This window comes from Vulpes vulpes, chromosome 15 (genome assembly GCF_048418805.1).
Source record: "Vulpes vulpes isolate BD-2025 chromosome 15, VulVul3, whole genome shotgun sequence".
NCBI lineage: Eukaryota > Metazoa > Chordata > Mammalia > Carnivora > Canidae > Vulpes > Vulpes vulpes.
The window spans coordinates 77,443,367-77,459,137 of NC_132794.1; the positions used below are offsets into that span (position 1 = coordinate 77,443,367).

Genomic DNA, 15,771 nt, shown 5'->3' on the forward strand with positions numbered 1-15,771 from the left:
CAGGACCCCAGGATCACGCCCTGGGCCAAAGGCAGGCGCAAAACCACTGAGCCACCCAGGGATCCCCTGGTTTATCTATCTTATTAATTCTTTCAAAGAACCAACTCCTGGTTTTGTCTATCTGTTCCACAGTTCTTATGATCTCGATTTCATTGAGTTCTGCTCAAATCTTTATTAACTCTTTTCTTCTGCTGGGTGTAGTATCTGTTTGCTGTTTTTTCTCTAGCTCCTTTATGTGTAAGGTTAGCTTTGTATTTGAGTTCTTTCCAGTTTTTGAATGGATGCTTGTATTGCGATGTATTTCCCCCTCAGGACTGCTTTTGCTGCATCCCAAAGATTTTTTTTGAATTAATTTTTATTGGTGTTCAATTTACCAACATACAGAAAAACACCCAGTGCTCATCCCGTCAAGTGTCCACCTCAGTGCCCGTCACCCATTCCCCTCCAACACCCGCCCTCCTCCCCTTCCACCACCCCTAGTTCGTTTCCCAGAGTTAGGAGTCTTGATGTTCTGTCTCCCTTCCTGATATTTCCCAACATTTCTTCTCCCTTCCTTTATATTCCCTTTCACTATTATTTATATTCCCCAAATGAATGAGAACATACACTGCTTGTCCTTCTCCGATTGACTTATTTCACTCAGCATAATACCCTCCAGTTCCATCCACGTTGAAGCAAATGGTGGGTATTTGTCGTTTCTAATTGCTGAGTAATATTCCATTGTATACATAAACCACATCTTCTTTATCCATTCATCTCTCGATGGACACCGAGGCTCCTTCCACAGTTTGGCTATTGTGGCCATTGCTGATAGAAACATCGGGGTGCAGGTGTCCCGACGTTTCATTGCATCTGAATCTTTGGGGTAAATCCCCAACAGTGCAATTGCTGGGTCGTAGGGCAGGTCTATTTTTAACTCTTTGAGGAACCTCCACACAGTTTTCCAGAGTGGCTGCACCAGTTCACATTCCCACCAACAGTGTAAGAGGGTTCCCTTTTCTCCGCATCCTCTCCAACATTTGTTGTTTCCTGCCTTGTTAATTTTCCCCATTCTCACTGGGGTGAGGTGGTATCTCATTGTGGTTTTGATTTGTATTTCCCTGATGGCAAGTGATGCAGAGCATTTTCTCATGTGCATGTTGGCCATGTCCATGTCTTCCTCTGTGAGATTTCTCTTCATGTCTTTTGCCCAATTCATGATTGGATTGTTTGTTTCTTTGGTGTTGAGTTTAATAAGTTCTTTATAGATTTTGGAAACTAGCCCTTTATCTGATATGTCGTTTGCAAATATCTTCTCCCATTCTGTAGGTTGTCTTTTAGTTTTGTTGACTGTATCCTTTGCTGTGCAAAAGCTTCTTATCTTGATGAAGTCCCAATAGTTCATTTTTGCTTTTGTTTCTTTTGCCTTCATGGATGTATCTTGCAAGAAGTTACTGTGGCCGAGTTCAAAAAGGGTGGTGCCTGTGTTCTCCTCTAGGATTTTGATGGACTCTTGTCTCACATTTAGATCTCTCATCCATTTTGAGTTTATCTTTGTGTATGGTGAAAGAGAGTGGTCCAGTTTCATTCTTCTGCATGCGGATGTCCAATTTTCCCAGCACCATTTATTGAAGAGACTGTCTTTCTTCCAATGGATAGTCTTTCCTCCTTTATCGAATATTAGATGACCATACATTTCAGGGTCCAGTTCTGGGTTCTCTATTCTGTTCCATTGATCTATGTGTCTGTTTTTGTGCCAGTACCACACTGTCTTGATGACCACAGCTTTGTAGTACAACCTGAAATCTGGCATTGTGATGCCCCAGATATGGTTTTCTTTTTTAAAATTCCCCTGGCTATTCGGGGTCTTCTCTGATTCCACACAAATCTTAAAATAATTTGTTCTAACTCTCTGAAGAAAGTCCATGGTATTTTGATAGGGATTGCATTAAACGTGTAAATTGCCCTGGGTAACATTGACATTTTCACAATATTAATTCTACCAATCCATGAGCATGGAATATTTTTCCATCTCTTTGTGTCTTCCTCAATTTCTTTCAGAAGTGTTCTATAGTTGTTAGGGTATAGATCCTTTACCTCTTTGGTTAGGTTTATTCCTAGGTATCTTATGCTTTTGGGTGCAATTGTAAATGGGATTGACTCCTTAATTTCTCTTTCTTCAGTCTCATTGTTAGTGTATAGAAATGCCATTGATTTCTGGGCATTGATTTTGTATCCTGCCACGCTACCAAATTGCTGTATGAGTTCTAGCAATCTTGGGGTGGAGGCTTTTGGGTTTTCTATGTAGAGTATCATGTCATCGGCGAAGAGGGAGAGTTTGACTTCTTCTTTGCCAATTTGAATGCCTTTAATGTCTTTTTGTTGTCTGATTGCTGAGGCGAGGACTTCCAGAACTATGTTGAACAGCAGTGGTGAGAGTGGACATCCCTGTCTTGTTCCTGATCTTAGGGGAAAGGCTCCAAGTGCTTCCCCATTGAGAATGATATTTGCTGTGGGCTTTTCGTAAATGGCTTTTAAGATGTCGAGGAAAGTTCCCTCTATCCCAACACTCTGAAGTGTTTTGATCAGGAATGGATGCTGTATTTTGTCAAATGCTTTCTCTGCATCTAATGAGAGGATCATATGGTTCTTGGTTTTTCTCTTGCTGATATGATGAATCACATTGATGGTTTTACGAGTGTTGAACCAGCCTTGTGTCCCGGGGATAAATCCTACTTGGTCATGGTGAATAATTTTCTTAATGTGTTGTTGGATCCTATTGGCTAGTATCTTGTTGAGAATTTTTGCATCCATGTTCATCAGGGATATTGGTCTGTAATTCTCCTTTTTGGTGGGGTCTTTGTCTGGTTTCGGAATTAAGGTGATGCTGGCCTCATAGAATGAATTTGGAAGTACTCCATCTCTTTCTATCTTTCCAAACAGCTTTAGTTGAATAGGTATGATTTCTTCTTTAAATGTTTGATAGAATTCCCCTGGGAAGCCATCTGGCCCTGGACTCTTGTGTCTCGGGAGGTTTTTGATGACTGCTTCAATTTCCTCCCTGGTTATTGGCCTGTTCAGGTTTTCTATTTCTTCCTGCTCCAGTTTTGGTAGTTTGTGGCTTTCCAGGAATGCATCCATTTCTTCTAGATTTCCTAATTTATTGGCATACAGCTGTTCATAATATGTTTTTAGAATCGTTTGTATTTCCTTGGTGTTGGTAGTGATCTCTCCTTTCTCATTCATGATTTTATTAATTTGAGTCTTCTCTCTCTTCTTTTTAATAAGGTTGGCTAATGGTTTATCTATCTTATTAATTCTTTCAAAGAACTAGCTCCTGGTTCTGTTGATCTGTTCCACAGTTCTTTTGGTCTCGATATCATTTAGTTCTGCTCGAATTTTAATTAACTGTCTTCTTCTGCTGGGGGTGGGGTCTATTTGTTGCTTTTTCTCTAGTTCCTTTATGTGTAAGGTGAGCTTTTGAATTTGAGTTCTTTCCAGTTTTTGAATGTATGCTTGTATTGTGATGTATTTCCCCCTCAGGACTGCTTTTGCTGCGTCCCAAAGATTTTGAACGGTTGTATCTTCATTTTCATTAGTTTCCATGAATCTTCTCAATTCTTCCTTAATTTCCTGGTTGACCTTTTCATCTTTTAGCAGGATGGTCCTTAACCTCCATGTGTTTGTGGTCCTTCCAAACTTCTTGTTGTGATTAAGTTCTAATTTCAAGGCATTATGGTCTGAGAATATACAGGGGACTATCCCGATCTTTTGGTATCGGTTCAGACCCGATTTGTGACCCAGTATGTGGTCTATTCTGGAGAAAGTTCCATGTGCACTTGAGAAGAATGTGTATTCAGTTGAGTTTGGATGTAAAGTTCTGTAGATATCTGTGAAATACAAAATTAACAAACCAAATATAAATCTAATACCATTCTGCAATTCTGGAACTTGTTTTCATATCCGTGGGGGTGTTCTTGGTCAACCACCCATCAGTATTTTCTGCATCTACAAGAATTACTTTTATTAAGTTATTAAAAATGCTGTTTTGACCATAAGTCCCATGTAAGCGTGATGATTAGGAAATCAATTTACTCAATTATCACTCTGTGCAGTACACATGCCGGTGCGGCAAGCGTACAGAGGAATTAAAAATGGAATAGAAGTCTCTCACTTCTGAACTGGACACAGGAGTTCTCAAATTAAAATCGTAAAAAAGAGAGGGTGGGGGAGGGCTTACTGGCAACATTACTACTAGACACCAGACGGGACAGTGAGACTGTTTGGTCAGAACCAAGGAACACTATTTCCTTGCAAAGTTTTAAAAATACCTAACCAAGCACTGCCTTAAGTCCAGTGAGTACAATGCTCCGTAAGTTTCCACAAAAGTACAGTGACTGGCGTTCATGTATTATGAACAATGCAGTCTCCGGCGCTCAGGCAAAATGGTCCTGTCCCATCACCTCTAGCTACAGGCGATTGTTTCCAACTGCTGCTCCGCTTCGGCGGCCATCGCTGCTGCCTGCAACTGTTCTGTCTCACTCTGGATGGCACTGGGGGTAACCTGCTTCCGTTCACTGTGCATATTGTTCTCGTGCCTTTTCAGATCCAATGCCTTGGCGAACGCCTTGGTGCAAGAGCCACAGACAAAAGGCTTTTCCCCTCTGTGTCTTCGTTCATGATCTTTGAGGTGGGACTTGTGTTTGAAGGCTTTGTCACACATGTGGCACGCGAATGGTCTCTCGTTACTGTGAACTCTCTCGTGCTTCTTTAAGTCTGGGGCACGGATGAAGTATTTTCCACACACCTCACAACTATAGGGCTTATACCCCGTGTGGATTTTTAGGTGTTCTTTCAGGTGGGCCTGTGTAGTAAAACCTTTTGTGCACATTTCACAAACAAACGGCCTATCGGCCGTGTGGAGTTTCTCGTGCTTCCTCAACCTGCCCTCGTCAGAGAAGGTCTTCCCGCACGCCTGGCAGGCAATCTGCTCCCGATGGTGGCCATAAAGTAAATATTCGAACTTCATGTCACTGGCAGCCGTCATCCAGCCCGGTGTCTGTTCGTCCTTCACTTCACTCATTCCATCGTTAAATGTTAAGGCTTGAGGAGTCTGGGACCCCAAATCTTTCGATTCTGGGGTCTCCATGGATTCTACTTCCTGGCCGTAGCAATTTACTTTTCGAACTTCCTCACTCCCCAGCTCTTTCAAGATTGCCTCCTGAACCCTGAGCGTCGTTGTGGGCGACTTGCCGTCCTCCTGACTTGGGGGGGTGCCTTCTGCTGTGTCATCAGAGGGACTGTCATCCTGGTCTCCAATTTCTTCCACATCGTCATCCTGAGCGTCAGCAGCATCTCCAATGGGGCGATTTATTTTGAGACAATACTTACTTTTCGACTGGCCGTTATTTTCATCAGGACTAGATACGTCACGCTTCTGAGAACAGAGTTTATCCAAAAATCGGATACCAAGAATCTGACCTGATGACATCATTAAGTTAACATCTTCTTTTTTCACCGAAATCTTTGCTGTATACATGTAGTTCAGGACCTCTTCGAATATATCAGAACGAAGAAAATCTATTTCTATTACTGAAGAGCTATCAACCTCAAGCTTCTTGAAAAGCTTCTTAAAGTAGGTGCTGCAGGCAGCAGGAACACACCGGTGTGCTCTGAATTTCACATCTTCAACCACAATAGCAATATCACAGAATTCTCCTTCCAGGCGTTGTTCATTTAGCGTTTTCAGAAACAGAGTTTTATGATCATCGTCATTATATTTAATGGTTTCAGACATACTGATGAAAAACTCCATGAACAACTCAGGCTATTATCTTAATGCTTTAAACACCAAATTCTTCAGATCAGAATAACTCTGATCAGGGGCACGCCAGTCCTTTCTTGTCCTGCCACTTGCACATGTACCCATTTTCAGGTTGGGAACAGAGAGGAGGGTGACTGGCAGCATCAGGTCCAGCTCTGGGTAGGTGGGGGCGAGGCGGAGCCCCAGCTGCTCGTCCGCGGCGGGGCTCCCCAAGCGCCGCCGTTACCGGGCGGGCGGCAGCGGCCCCCGCCAAGGCAGACTTAGATAAGCGGCGGCCGCCGCCTCCCCTGCCCCGGAGCGGCCGCGACAATGGCGGCGGCACGACTTCCCGGCGGCAGGCTCGCACGGCCGGCATGGGCGGGAAGCGGAGGGCCCAGCGCCAGACCCCGGCGGGCTCGGGAGCCCCTGCGGCCTCGCTCTCCTCTCTCCGGGCCCGGGAGGCGGGGGGCTGACGGGCCGTCTGCAGCCCTCCCCGAACAGAAGCTCCAGCCTCGGAGCCCGGAGGAGGAAGGGCCGCTTGTTCTTTCCTAATCGGAGTCCGGTGCAGAGTGGGGCCCGCCGCTCCGAACCCGAGCGGGAGGGCCGGCGGCGGCGGCGGCGAGCGGGGGCGGGAGCGGGAGCGGGAGGGGGAGGGGGAGCGGGAGCGGGAGCGGGAGCGGGAGGGGGAGCGGGAGGGGGAGGGGGAGCGGGAGCGGGAGCGGGAGCGGGAGGGGGAGCGGGAGCGGGAGCGGGAGCGGGAGGGGGAGGGGGAGGGGGAGCGGGAGCGGGAGCCGGAGCGGGAGCGGGAGCGGGAGCGGGAGCCGGAGCGGGAGCGGGAGCGGGAGCGGGAGCGGGCGTGCGGCCGGGCTCCGCAGCCCCGCGCCGCGCCCCGCGAGCCGGGAGCTCCGCATCCCAAAGATTTTGAACGGTTGTATCTTCATTCTCATTAGCTTCCATGAATCTTTTTAATATTCCTTAATTTCCTGGTTGACCCTTTCATCTTTTAGCAGGATGGTCCTTAACCTCCACGTGTTTGAGGTCCTTCCAAACTTCTTGTTGTGATTTAGTTCTAATTCCAAGGTATTATGGTCTGAGAATACGCAGGGGACGATCCCAATCTTTTGGTATCGGTTCAGACCTGATTTGTGACCCAGTGTGTGGTCTATTCTGGAGAAAGTTCCATGTGCATGTGAGAAGAATGTGTATTCAGTTGAGTTTGGACGTAAAGTTCTGTAGATATCTGTGAAATCCATCTGGTCCAGTGTATCATTTAGAGCTCTCGTTTCCTTGGAGACGTTGTGCTTAGAAGACCTATCGAGGGTAGAAAGTGCTAGATTGAAGTCACCAAGTATAAGTGTATTATCATCTAAGTATGTCTTAATTTTGGTTATTAATTGATTGATATATTTGGCAGCTCCCACATTCGGGGCATATGTATTGAGGATTGTTAAGTCCTCTTGTTGGACAGATCCTTTAAGTATGATATAGTGTCCCTCTTCATCTCTCACTACAGTCTTCGGGGTAAATTTTAGTTTATCTGCTATAAGGATGGCTACCCCTGCTTTCTTTTGAGGACCATTTGAATGGTAAATGGTTCTCCAACCTTTTATTTTCAAGCTGTCAGTGTCCTTATGTCTAAAATGAGTCTCTTGGAGACAGCAAATAGATGGGTCCTGCCTTTTTTATCCAGTCTGAAACCCTGTGCCTTTTGATGGGGTCATTAAGCCCGTTCACATTCAGAGTTACTATTGAAAGATATGTGTTTAGTGTCATCATGATACCTATTCAGTCCCTGTTTTTGTGGATTGTTCCACTGGACTTCTTATTAAAAGGGAATTTTAAGAGTCCCCCTTAAAATTTCTTGCAGAGCTGGCTTGGAGGTCACATATTCTTTCAGTTCCTGCCTGACCTGGAAGCTCTTTGTCTCTACTTCTATTCTGAATGAGAGCCTTGCTGGATAAAGTATTCTTGGCTGCATGTTTTTCTCATTTAGGACCCTGAATATATCCTGCCAGCCCTTTCTGGCCTGCCAGGTCTCTGTGGAGAGATCTGCTGTTAATCTGATATTTTGCCCCATATAAGTTAGGGATCTCTTGTCTCTTGCTGCTTTAAGGATCTTCTCTTTATGTTTGGGATTTGCAAGCTTCACTATTAAATGTCGAGGTGTTGAACGGTTTTTATTGATTTTAGGGGGAGAATCTCTCTATTTCCTGGATCTGAATGCCTGTTTCCCTTCCCAGATTAGGAAAGTTTTCAGCTATGATTTGCTCAAATACATATTCTTGCCCTCTGTCCCTTTCAGCACCCTCGGGAACCCCAATTAAATGTAGGTTTTTCTTCCTCAGGCTGTCACTTATTTCCCTTAATCTATCCTCATGATCTTTTAATTGCCTGTCTCTTTTTCCCTCAGTTTCCCTCGTTGCCATCAACTTGTCTTCTATGTCACTCATTCTTCCACCTCGTTAACTGTCATCGTTAGGACCTCTAGTTTGGATTGCATCTCATTTAATTGATTTTTAATTTCTGCCTGATTAGATCTAAGTTCTGCAGTCATGAAGTCTCTTGAGTCCTTTTTGCTTTTCTCTAGAGCCACCAGTAGCTTTATAATTGTTGTGCCCAAGATTGCAAATCTGAGAAACCACCACGGAGCTGACACTGATGCAAACACACGAGGGTTTATTTAGAAGCTCGAGCTTGGGTCCAAGTATACCCGACACAGCGGAGCAGTGACTTGGACCCCGAGCCTAAGAGGTGTAGCAGCTTTATAGGGACCAGTGGCCAATGGGATATGCAGAAAGTTGCACAGTCATATTGGTCCACAGGCAGATGGCCGATTGAATTACATTTTACCCTAAAGTATCCATTTGAACTGGCCTATCTCTGAGCCGATTTCTGATTAGGGTGTGTCCTGGGCTTGACTAGGGTGGGGCAGTGCCCTAAGCAATAAGCAGGTCAGCACAAAGCAGGTGCAGCACAAAATGGAGTCAGTCCTGCTCTGCTTGTCCAGGGGTAGGGGATTTTTGTTAAATTTCCTGGGTCCCACATTCCCCCCTTTTTCAGAGGATCCTATGAGGGACCCAATCATGAGTCCAGGTTGCTCTCAGAGTGAGCCAGGGGGAATTATTAAACCAGGATTCTCACCAACCTTGTTGCTGTTCTCGCTCTTATTTACATTTAAGGCAGCAAATAACCCCCCCCCCCCCACCCTTTGTTGTAAGAAGACTAAGTCTAATCCCCTTCTGTTTTAGAGGACAACCTCGGACTAGGGAGTCTTGGAGGTGGGAAATAAGTGAGATCCGTGCAGTCTTAGCTTTAGGGGATTGTCCTTGTCCAGTTGGCTTTTCAATTCTGGAACAAAGTCCTTGAGAATGGTGTGTGGGTCAGCTGGCCGGACGTTGGTGTAGTGGACCCAGGGAGTAATCCCATCAACCTTGAGAGCAGTGGGAGTGGTCAGGATCATGATGTAGGGTCCCTTCCAGCGAGGTTGAAGTGTCTGGTGTTGGTATCTCCACACGTATACCCAGTCACCTGGCTGATATCGATGGGGGTCCGGGGGTAGCCCAGTCTCATAGAGGGCCCTCAGCTTAGGCCACACCTGCTCATGGGTTATGGAGAGTCTGTTCTTAAACCTTAGGGTTTCTTCAATGTTGGTAACTAAAAATCCCCTGGTCCAAATTTACCATGTCTCTGAAGGCCTTAACTGAAGAAATGAAATGCACACTCGAGGAAAAAATTGGGCCTTTGTTGTGACTAAATAGTTTCAGCTCAACAATATCAATGGAGTTAGTTTTTCAAACAGAAGAAAACAAAGGACTCTGGAGCACCAAAGCCACGGAGACCATGCGAGCTTTCCCAATACCTTGGTTTTATCGGCCTCAGCGAACCTGGGGATAAGAAGACATGCCCTGAACGTAGGTACACTTGTCTTCTCACATTATCCCTGGTGGGATGGCTGGTCAGCAGGACCCAGGGGAATCCGCAGAGGCACTAGAATGGATCACAGATCAGGCTGGGGCCAGGAAAAAGCCTGAGTACAAGGAGGGCAGGGAGCGGGCTCATGAGAGAGATTTCAACAATATCAATGGAATTAGGATTCCACACACAGGAAAGCCAAAGGGTCTGAAGTGCCAAATCTAAGAACAGCATGCAAGCTTTCCTAGACGTCTGTTTTCATCTGCCAAAGTGAACTCGGGGATGGGGCAAATTGCCCTGACTGTACCAAAAAGTTTATTTTCACATCAACCTCGGGAGAACAAGTGACTCCATGGGACTCCCCTGGAAGCACAGCCATGTCCACAGGTCCGGTCAGGAGCAAGGAATCCACCCTCGGGATGCTGTGACCAAAGAAGAACACCCTCTTTGGCCACACAAACGCGCGAGCCTTTGGAGTGGCCAAGAATGTGCAGGAAGGACAAAGCCCCACAGCTCTGAGTTCCCACAGCTTTCTCCGGAAGGGGGACAGGGTGCTGGTGGTGGTAGTGGTGAGTGCCTCATCATCATCAGAGAAGGCGTCGATAACAGATCCTCTCTGCAGTGCCTGCCTGGCAGCAGGCGTCCGAACACAACCATCTTGGGACACCAGGCTGGCCTTCCCAGAGAGCCTCTCCTCTTGCAGAGGTTTGAAGACCACTCACGCACTGTGTCTGCAATGAGTTTACTGCTGGGCTGGCCCTGAGGGCCGGCAGAGGCCCTGAAGCTCCTGGCAAGCGGCCCAAGGCAAAGGGAAATGTTGTCTCGTCCCCTTGCCTCCTGAGCTTGGCGAAACCCCTGGGAGGCCGGCAATGGCTGGCACAGGCTCTCTGCCCCATCTTGCTGAGCCTCAGCCCGTTGACATCGCCTTGTTGAGTGAAGGGCCAATGGCTGCAGCACCACTTGTGGCCAGATCCTCTGGCAAGAAGTGAAGACACTCCACTTCACAGGAGGGGAGCGTGCAAGTCCCCAACTTCTGCTTTTGGCCGTGGCAATCTCAGGCCAGATGCCAACGTGGAGGAGCTGCCACTTTCAACATCCACTCATATGCAGGCTTCCGGGCATACGACTGACCCATGAGACCTTCACTCATGAGGCCTCTACCTGCACGCAACCCCCAAGGCCATCACATCCTTTCTGAGAGGGGACCACAAAGCAGTGCACTGTTGTGGCCTCAGGGTGACCTCAGACAAGACGCCGCCCCACCTGGGAGGACATGGACCAGGCAGCATCTCTGCGTGCCGGGAAACCTCCACTCTATCCCACCCAGGAGCATGGGTTCCGGGTCCCGGCTCTCCAGGTCCCACTCAGACGTCTGACACTTCTTTGTCCTGTGGCCTACACAAAGTCCTTTCAGACCCTCAGTTGCCAGCACTGCGGCATGGGGACTAGTTGTATACCTGGCCCCTGAAGAGAAACGTGCCATGGGCAATCCACAGGGCCTTCGGCCATCCTGTAGTTGGAGGCACCACAGTAGGCGATGTGAGTCTTTCCATCATTCTAGGAGACCTCGGGGAGCGTGGCGTACCTCTGCCGAGCCCTGCCCAGCCCTGCCACCAACTGGCGGTGTGGCCTGAAGAAAATCAGGTGTTTGCGATCCTCGGTTCCCTTCTTGCAAGATGGTCACATGCTCATACCTTGCCCAGGCTCTGAAGCTAATCAGAAGCATGGAAGGATGGCTGGAGGCAACGTGGTTCTGCAAGAAGCCCTCCCAGGAGGCCTTGAGAGCCAAAGTTGGAGAAAACTACTCTCTGCATTGCTTCCTTTTGGGAATCTCAACATTCAAACCGCATGAGATTCGGCTTTCCACTTTTTGAAGAAGGGCATCAGAGATGCCTTGATCAGGCCAACACAAAAGGAGCAGGCTGCTAAAGAGGCCAGGACGCCAAATCCAGAAGAGGCATGTCATGTACATGAACGGAATGGGGATACCAGATACACGAAAGAAGGGTCGTTTCCATCAGCAAAGCCAGCAAGTACAACTGCTCTTCCTGAAGCCTGTGGGTTCTGCTGCCACAGGGAACATGGGGACGGGGCAAAGGGACTGCCAAGTGTGCACGTGCTCACATATGCCAGGTGGACACACCACATGAGGCAGGACCCACGGGACTGCCCCAAGAGCCCTGCACTCTACAGATCAGTCTGCCGGGGGCAATCGGCCTGCAGAAAGGGGGCTAGGCCATAGCTCTCATAGCTTCACGTCAGATAGTTCAACAATATGGATGGAAATAGGATTCCAAGTATGGAAAACAAGGGATTATGGCATAGCAAAGCCAAGGAGAAAGGCATGGTTTCCAAACAATTTGCTTTCATCGGACACTGTTGCCTCTCAGACATTAGTATGGAATAGCAAAACAGATAAACCCCTAACCAGACAAAATACACTTACATGTGTTTATGTTCACTTGCTTAGAGCTGTACCATTGGTAAGCATCACCCCACAAAATAAAAATGTTTGAAATCCAACTGTTCAAACATTTCTATAGTGTTTGCTGGACAATGGTCTGGAATTTGATAAAAGCAGCTGACAACAAAGAAGCATTTTAGCCATCTTAGTAAAATAATCATAGTTCTTAACTCTTCTGGGTCACAGCCCCCTTTGAAAACTTGCTGGCGATGGATCTTTATTCCCCAAAAATGCACACTCTCACTATTTCTGCATACAATTTCAAGGAGTTTAGGGGGATCTCCAACTTCAATCCAAGGTTCCCAGGTTCAAAATCCAAGAACTGGGCAATTGCTAATTTTTCTTACAACAACAACAACAACAACAAAAAAAAAACCCCGTTTACAAACAATAATCATTCCTTATGTACATACCGACGCTTTATACTTCACAAAGTGCTTTCAACCCCACAAACATTGATAGGCAGAGGAGGAAACTGAGGCGCTGACAAATTACAGAGTGATTTGCCTAAGGTCACTCGGCCAGCTGGTGGCTAGGCCCCGAAGCAGACCCAGCTCTTCCTACTCCGGGGCTTGTCTCCTCACCCCGGAGCTGCCGCCAGAGCTCCCGCCCCTCCCTAAGGGGGCATAAAGAGAAAAAGGCAAAGTAGAAAGCCTACCACCAACCATCCCCCAGCCCTCTTGCCACCCCCAAATGGGTCTGGGCTCGAGTGGCCAGGAGTGCATTGAGGTACTGCAGCCACGTGACCTTGATGAGCTGCAGGTTGGAGAGGGCCCTCACGGTGTAGTCAGGACAGTATGCAGACAAGCGAGCGCCATCGGCTGGCTCTGGCTGCGGGTCGTGGTGGACGGACTGGAGCGAGGACACTGGGGACTGGTGAACCGAGAAGGGCGCTGTCAGGGCAGACACTCCGTAGTAGGAAGGCTCCATTCTCGAACTTAGGCCCTCTTTCCCGATCTCTACCTCAATCCTGCCCTGCAGGATGAGAATGAAATAATCCACTGGCTGGCTGCCCTGGTACAGGTAATGGTGTGCAGCCACACGTTGCTCTCGTCAAACCTCACTTCCTGGTTGACGCTGGGATGCTTCAGCAGGTGCAGCAGGACCTTCTCGGAGATTCGCAGGGGGCTGAATACATCCACCTCTCCAGACGGGAAGCGCTGGGTGGCCAAGAGCAGCTGAGGCGAGATTTTCACTTTATATTCATCTTGAACAAGAATTCCTCTTTTCGCCAGAGAGGGGCACTCAGAGGAGCAGGCTTCTTCCTGACGGTGGCATGTAGGTAGTCCTCAGACTCATCCAGGATCTCAGACTTGATGTTCTCCTCAATGACATCCTCCAGGGTGACGAGGCCCAGCACCTCGTAAAAGGGGTCACCTTCACCCTCCTGGTTCACCTTTTGCACGATGGCCAGGTGAGACTTCCCTCATTTGAACTCCTCCAGGACGGCGTCCAGCTTGGTGTCGTTGAAGACAAAGTGGAGCGGATGGTTGTAAAAGCGGGTGATGGTGCTGAGCAGCGTGCAGTCTTCGGGATCCACGAAGGCCAAGTCCTTGAGGTACAGCATGTCCACAATGTTGGAGCGCTCCTCCTCGTACAGCAGAATGCGCGTGTGGCCGCTCTGCATGATGCTGGCCCGGACGCCGAAGTCCAGCATGAAGCAGTCCTCCAGCGGCGTGAGCACATCCTCCAGGGTCCGACAGCGCAGCACGCCCTGCTGAGGTCGCTGTAGGGTCGCCGCCGCCACGGGCCCCAGTATGCGCTCGCGCAGCCGCCCAGGCCGCGCCGCCAGCTCCAGCAGCTGGCCCACGGGCAGCGCCACCGGCAGGCTCAGCAGCACCGCCAGGCGGCTGAGCAGCAGCGCTCCCGGCGGCCGGCACCACCTCGCCCACGAGGAACACGAGCCCGCGCGGCCCAGCACGGCGGGCGTGGCGCGCTGGTCGGCCGCGCGGTACAGCAGCAACAGAGCGCCCAGGGCCCGCGCAGGCTCCAGGCGCTGCGCCCCGCACCCTCGGCGTCCGTGCCGCTCTGGCGCAGCGCCTGCACCTCGGGGGGCCGGGCCAGTGTGCTCAGCTGCAGGCCCCTCGCCGGCGCTGCCAGCGCCAGCAGCCCCGCCGCCCCCAGGCCCAGCGCCCAGGGCGAGGCGCCTCCTCCGGGGCCGCGCCGCCCGGCTCCACGCGCCCGGCCAGCAGCGCCGAATGCGGGCGCACAGCCTCGGCGGGCAGGCGCAGCATCGCGTGCCACTTGCCCGCGGGGGCCGCCGCCGCCGCCGCCAGCCGCCTGGGAGCCACCCGCCCCCTCGGGGGCCGCCCGGGAGCCACCCGCCCCCTCGGGGGCCACCCAGGACCAGGAGCTGTTGGCCAAGCCCAAGCCGAAGAGGCGCAGGTGGAAGGCGGCCTCGGGGCGGCCCGCGCCTCTCCTCCGCACGCCCACCCCGCGTCCGCGTCTCCGTCTTCCTCCAGACAGACGCCCAGCACTCGCGGGCCCGACGCGGCTTCCCCGGCGGCGATGCCCAGGCACAGCGCGGCGAGCAACCAGCCTAGACGAGCCGTCGCCATCGCCTGCTGCCCCCTCTCCTTATGCAGACAGTTATGACAGTTAAAGACACAGTAATACAGACAAGCGCACAAAACAGGTAACAAGAACACAAGAACACAGGCAAACGTTCCAGGGCGGCTGCGGAGACGAAACAGAAGGTAACCCGAAGAGCTGGCAGCCGGCCCTCCTGACACAGGACCCCGTCCTCCTTACAGATGAGGACCCTGCCCTCGAGGCAGGGGCAAGGGACGTCTCCTCAAGACCCCCAGTCGACAGCCCGCCAGCGCCCCCTTAAGCCAATGCCGACCCAATACAGATTGGAATTCCTACAGGTAAAGTACAGTTTAGAGCTCTCAGAATATGCACGCAAAAGGTGGAAAAGTTGAGAGCATTCACCACGCATGAAACCCTCCGGATGGGGTCCTGGAGGTCTCTCGGATCCCGGACGAACCCCCAAATGTTGTGCCCAAGATTGCGAATCCGAGAAACCACCGAGGAACCGACACCGATGCAAACACACGAGGGTTTATTTACAAGCTCGAGCCTGGGTCCAAGTCCCTGCTCCGCTGTGTCGGATATACTTGGACCCAGGCTCGAGCTTGTTAATAAACCCTCGTGTGTTTGCATCGGTGTCGGTTCCTCGGTGGTTTCTCGGATTCGCAATCCTGGGCACAACAATAATAGTGCTTCTGAATTGGCTTTCTGACATTGAATTGTAATCCAAATTTTGTAACTCTGTGGGAGAGCGGGCTGTTTCTATTCTTTCTTTTGAGGTGAGGTTTTCCTTCTAGTAATTTTGCTCAGTGCAGAGTGGCCAAAAACAAGTTGTATTGGGAAAAGGAGGAAAAGAGAGAAGAAAAAGAAGGAAAGAAAAAGAAAAACAGAAAAAAGAAAAAAGAGAAGAAAAAAAAAAGAAAAAAAAAGGGAGGGAAGCAAACAGAAATCAAAAACTGAAAAAACAAGGGAGAGTATCCTCTGATTCTGTATACTGTAAGACCCTTGACTTCCCCTGGAACTTTCCAGTGCTGCATGGTCAATAATTTGTTTTTCCCCTGTCCGTCTAGCTGGTCCTCTG

The 15,771-nt window shown here is 49.6% G+C and overlaps 2 pseudogenes; both read right to left on the reverse strand.

Moving 5' to 3' along the window:
• Positions 1 to 3,968: 3,968 nt before the first annotated feature.
• Positions 3,969 to 5,977, reverse strand: LOC112918778 (zinc finger and BTB domain-containing protein 14 pseudogene; annotated as a pseudogene).
• Positions 5,978 to 12,122: 6,145 nt separating this feature from the next.
• Positions 12,123 to 14,716, reverse strand: LOC112919493 (metal transporter CNNM3 pseudogene; annotated as a pseudogene).
• Positions 14,717 to 15,771: the final 1,055 nt, after the last annotated feature.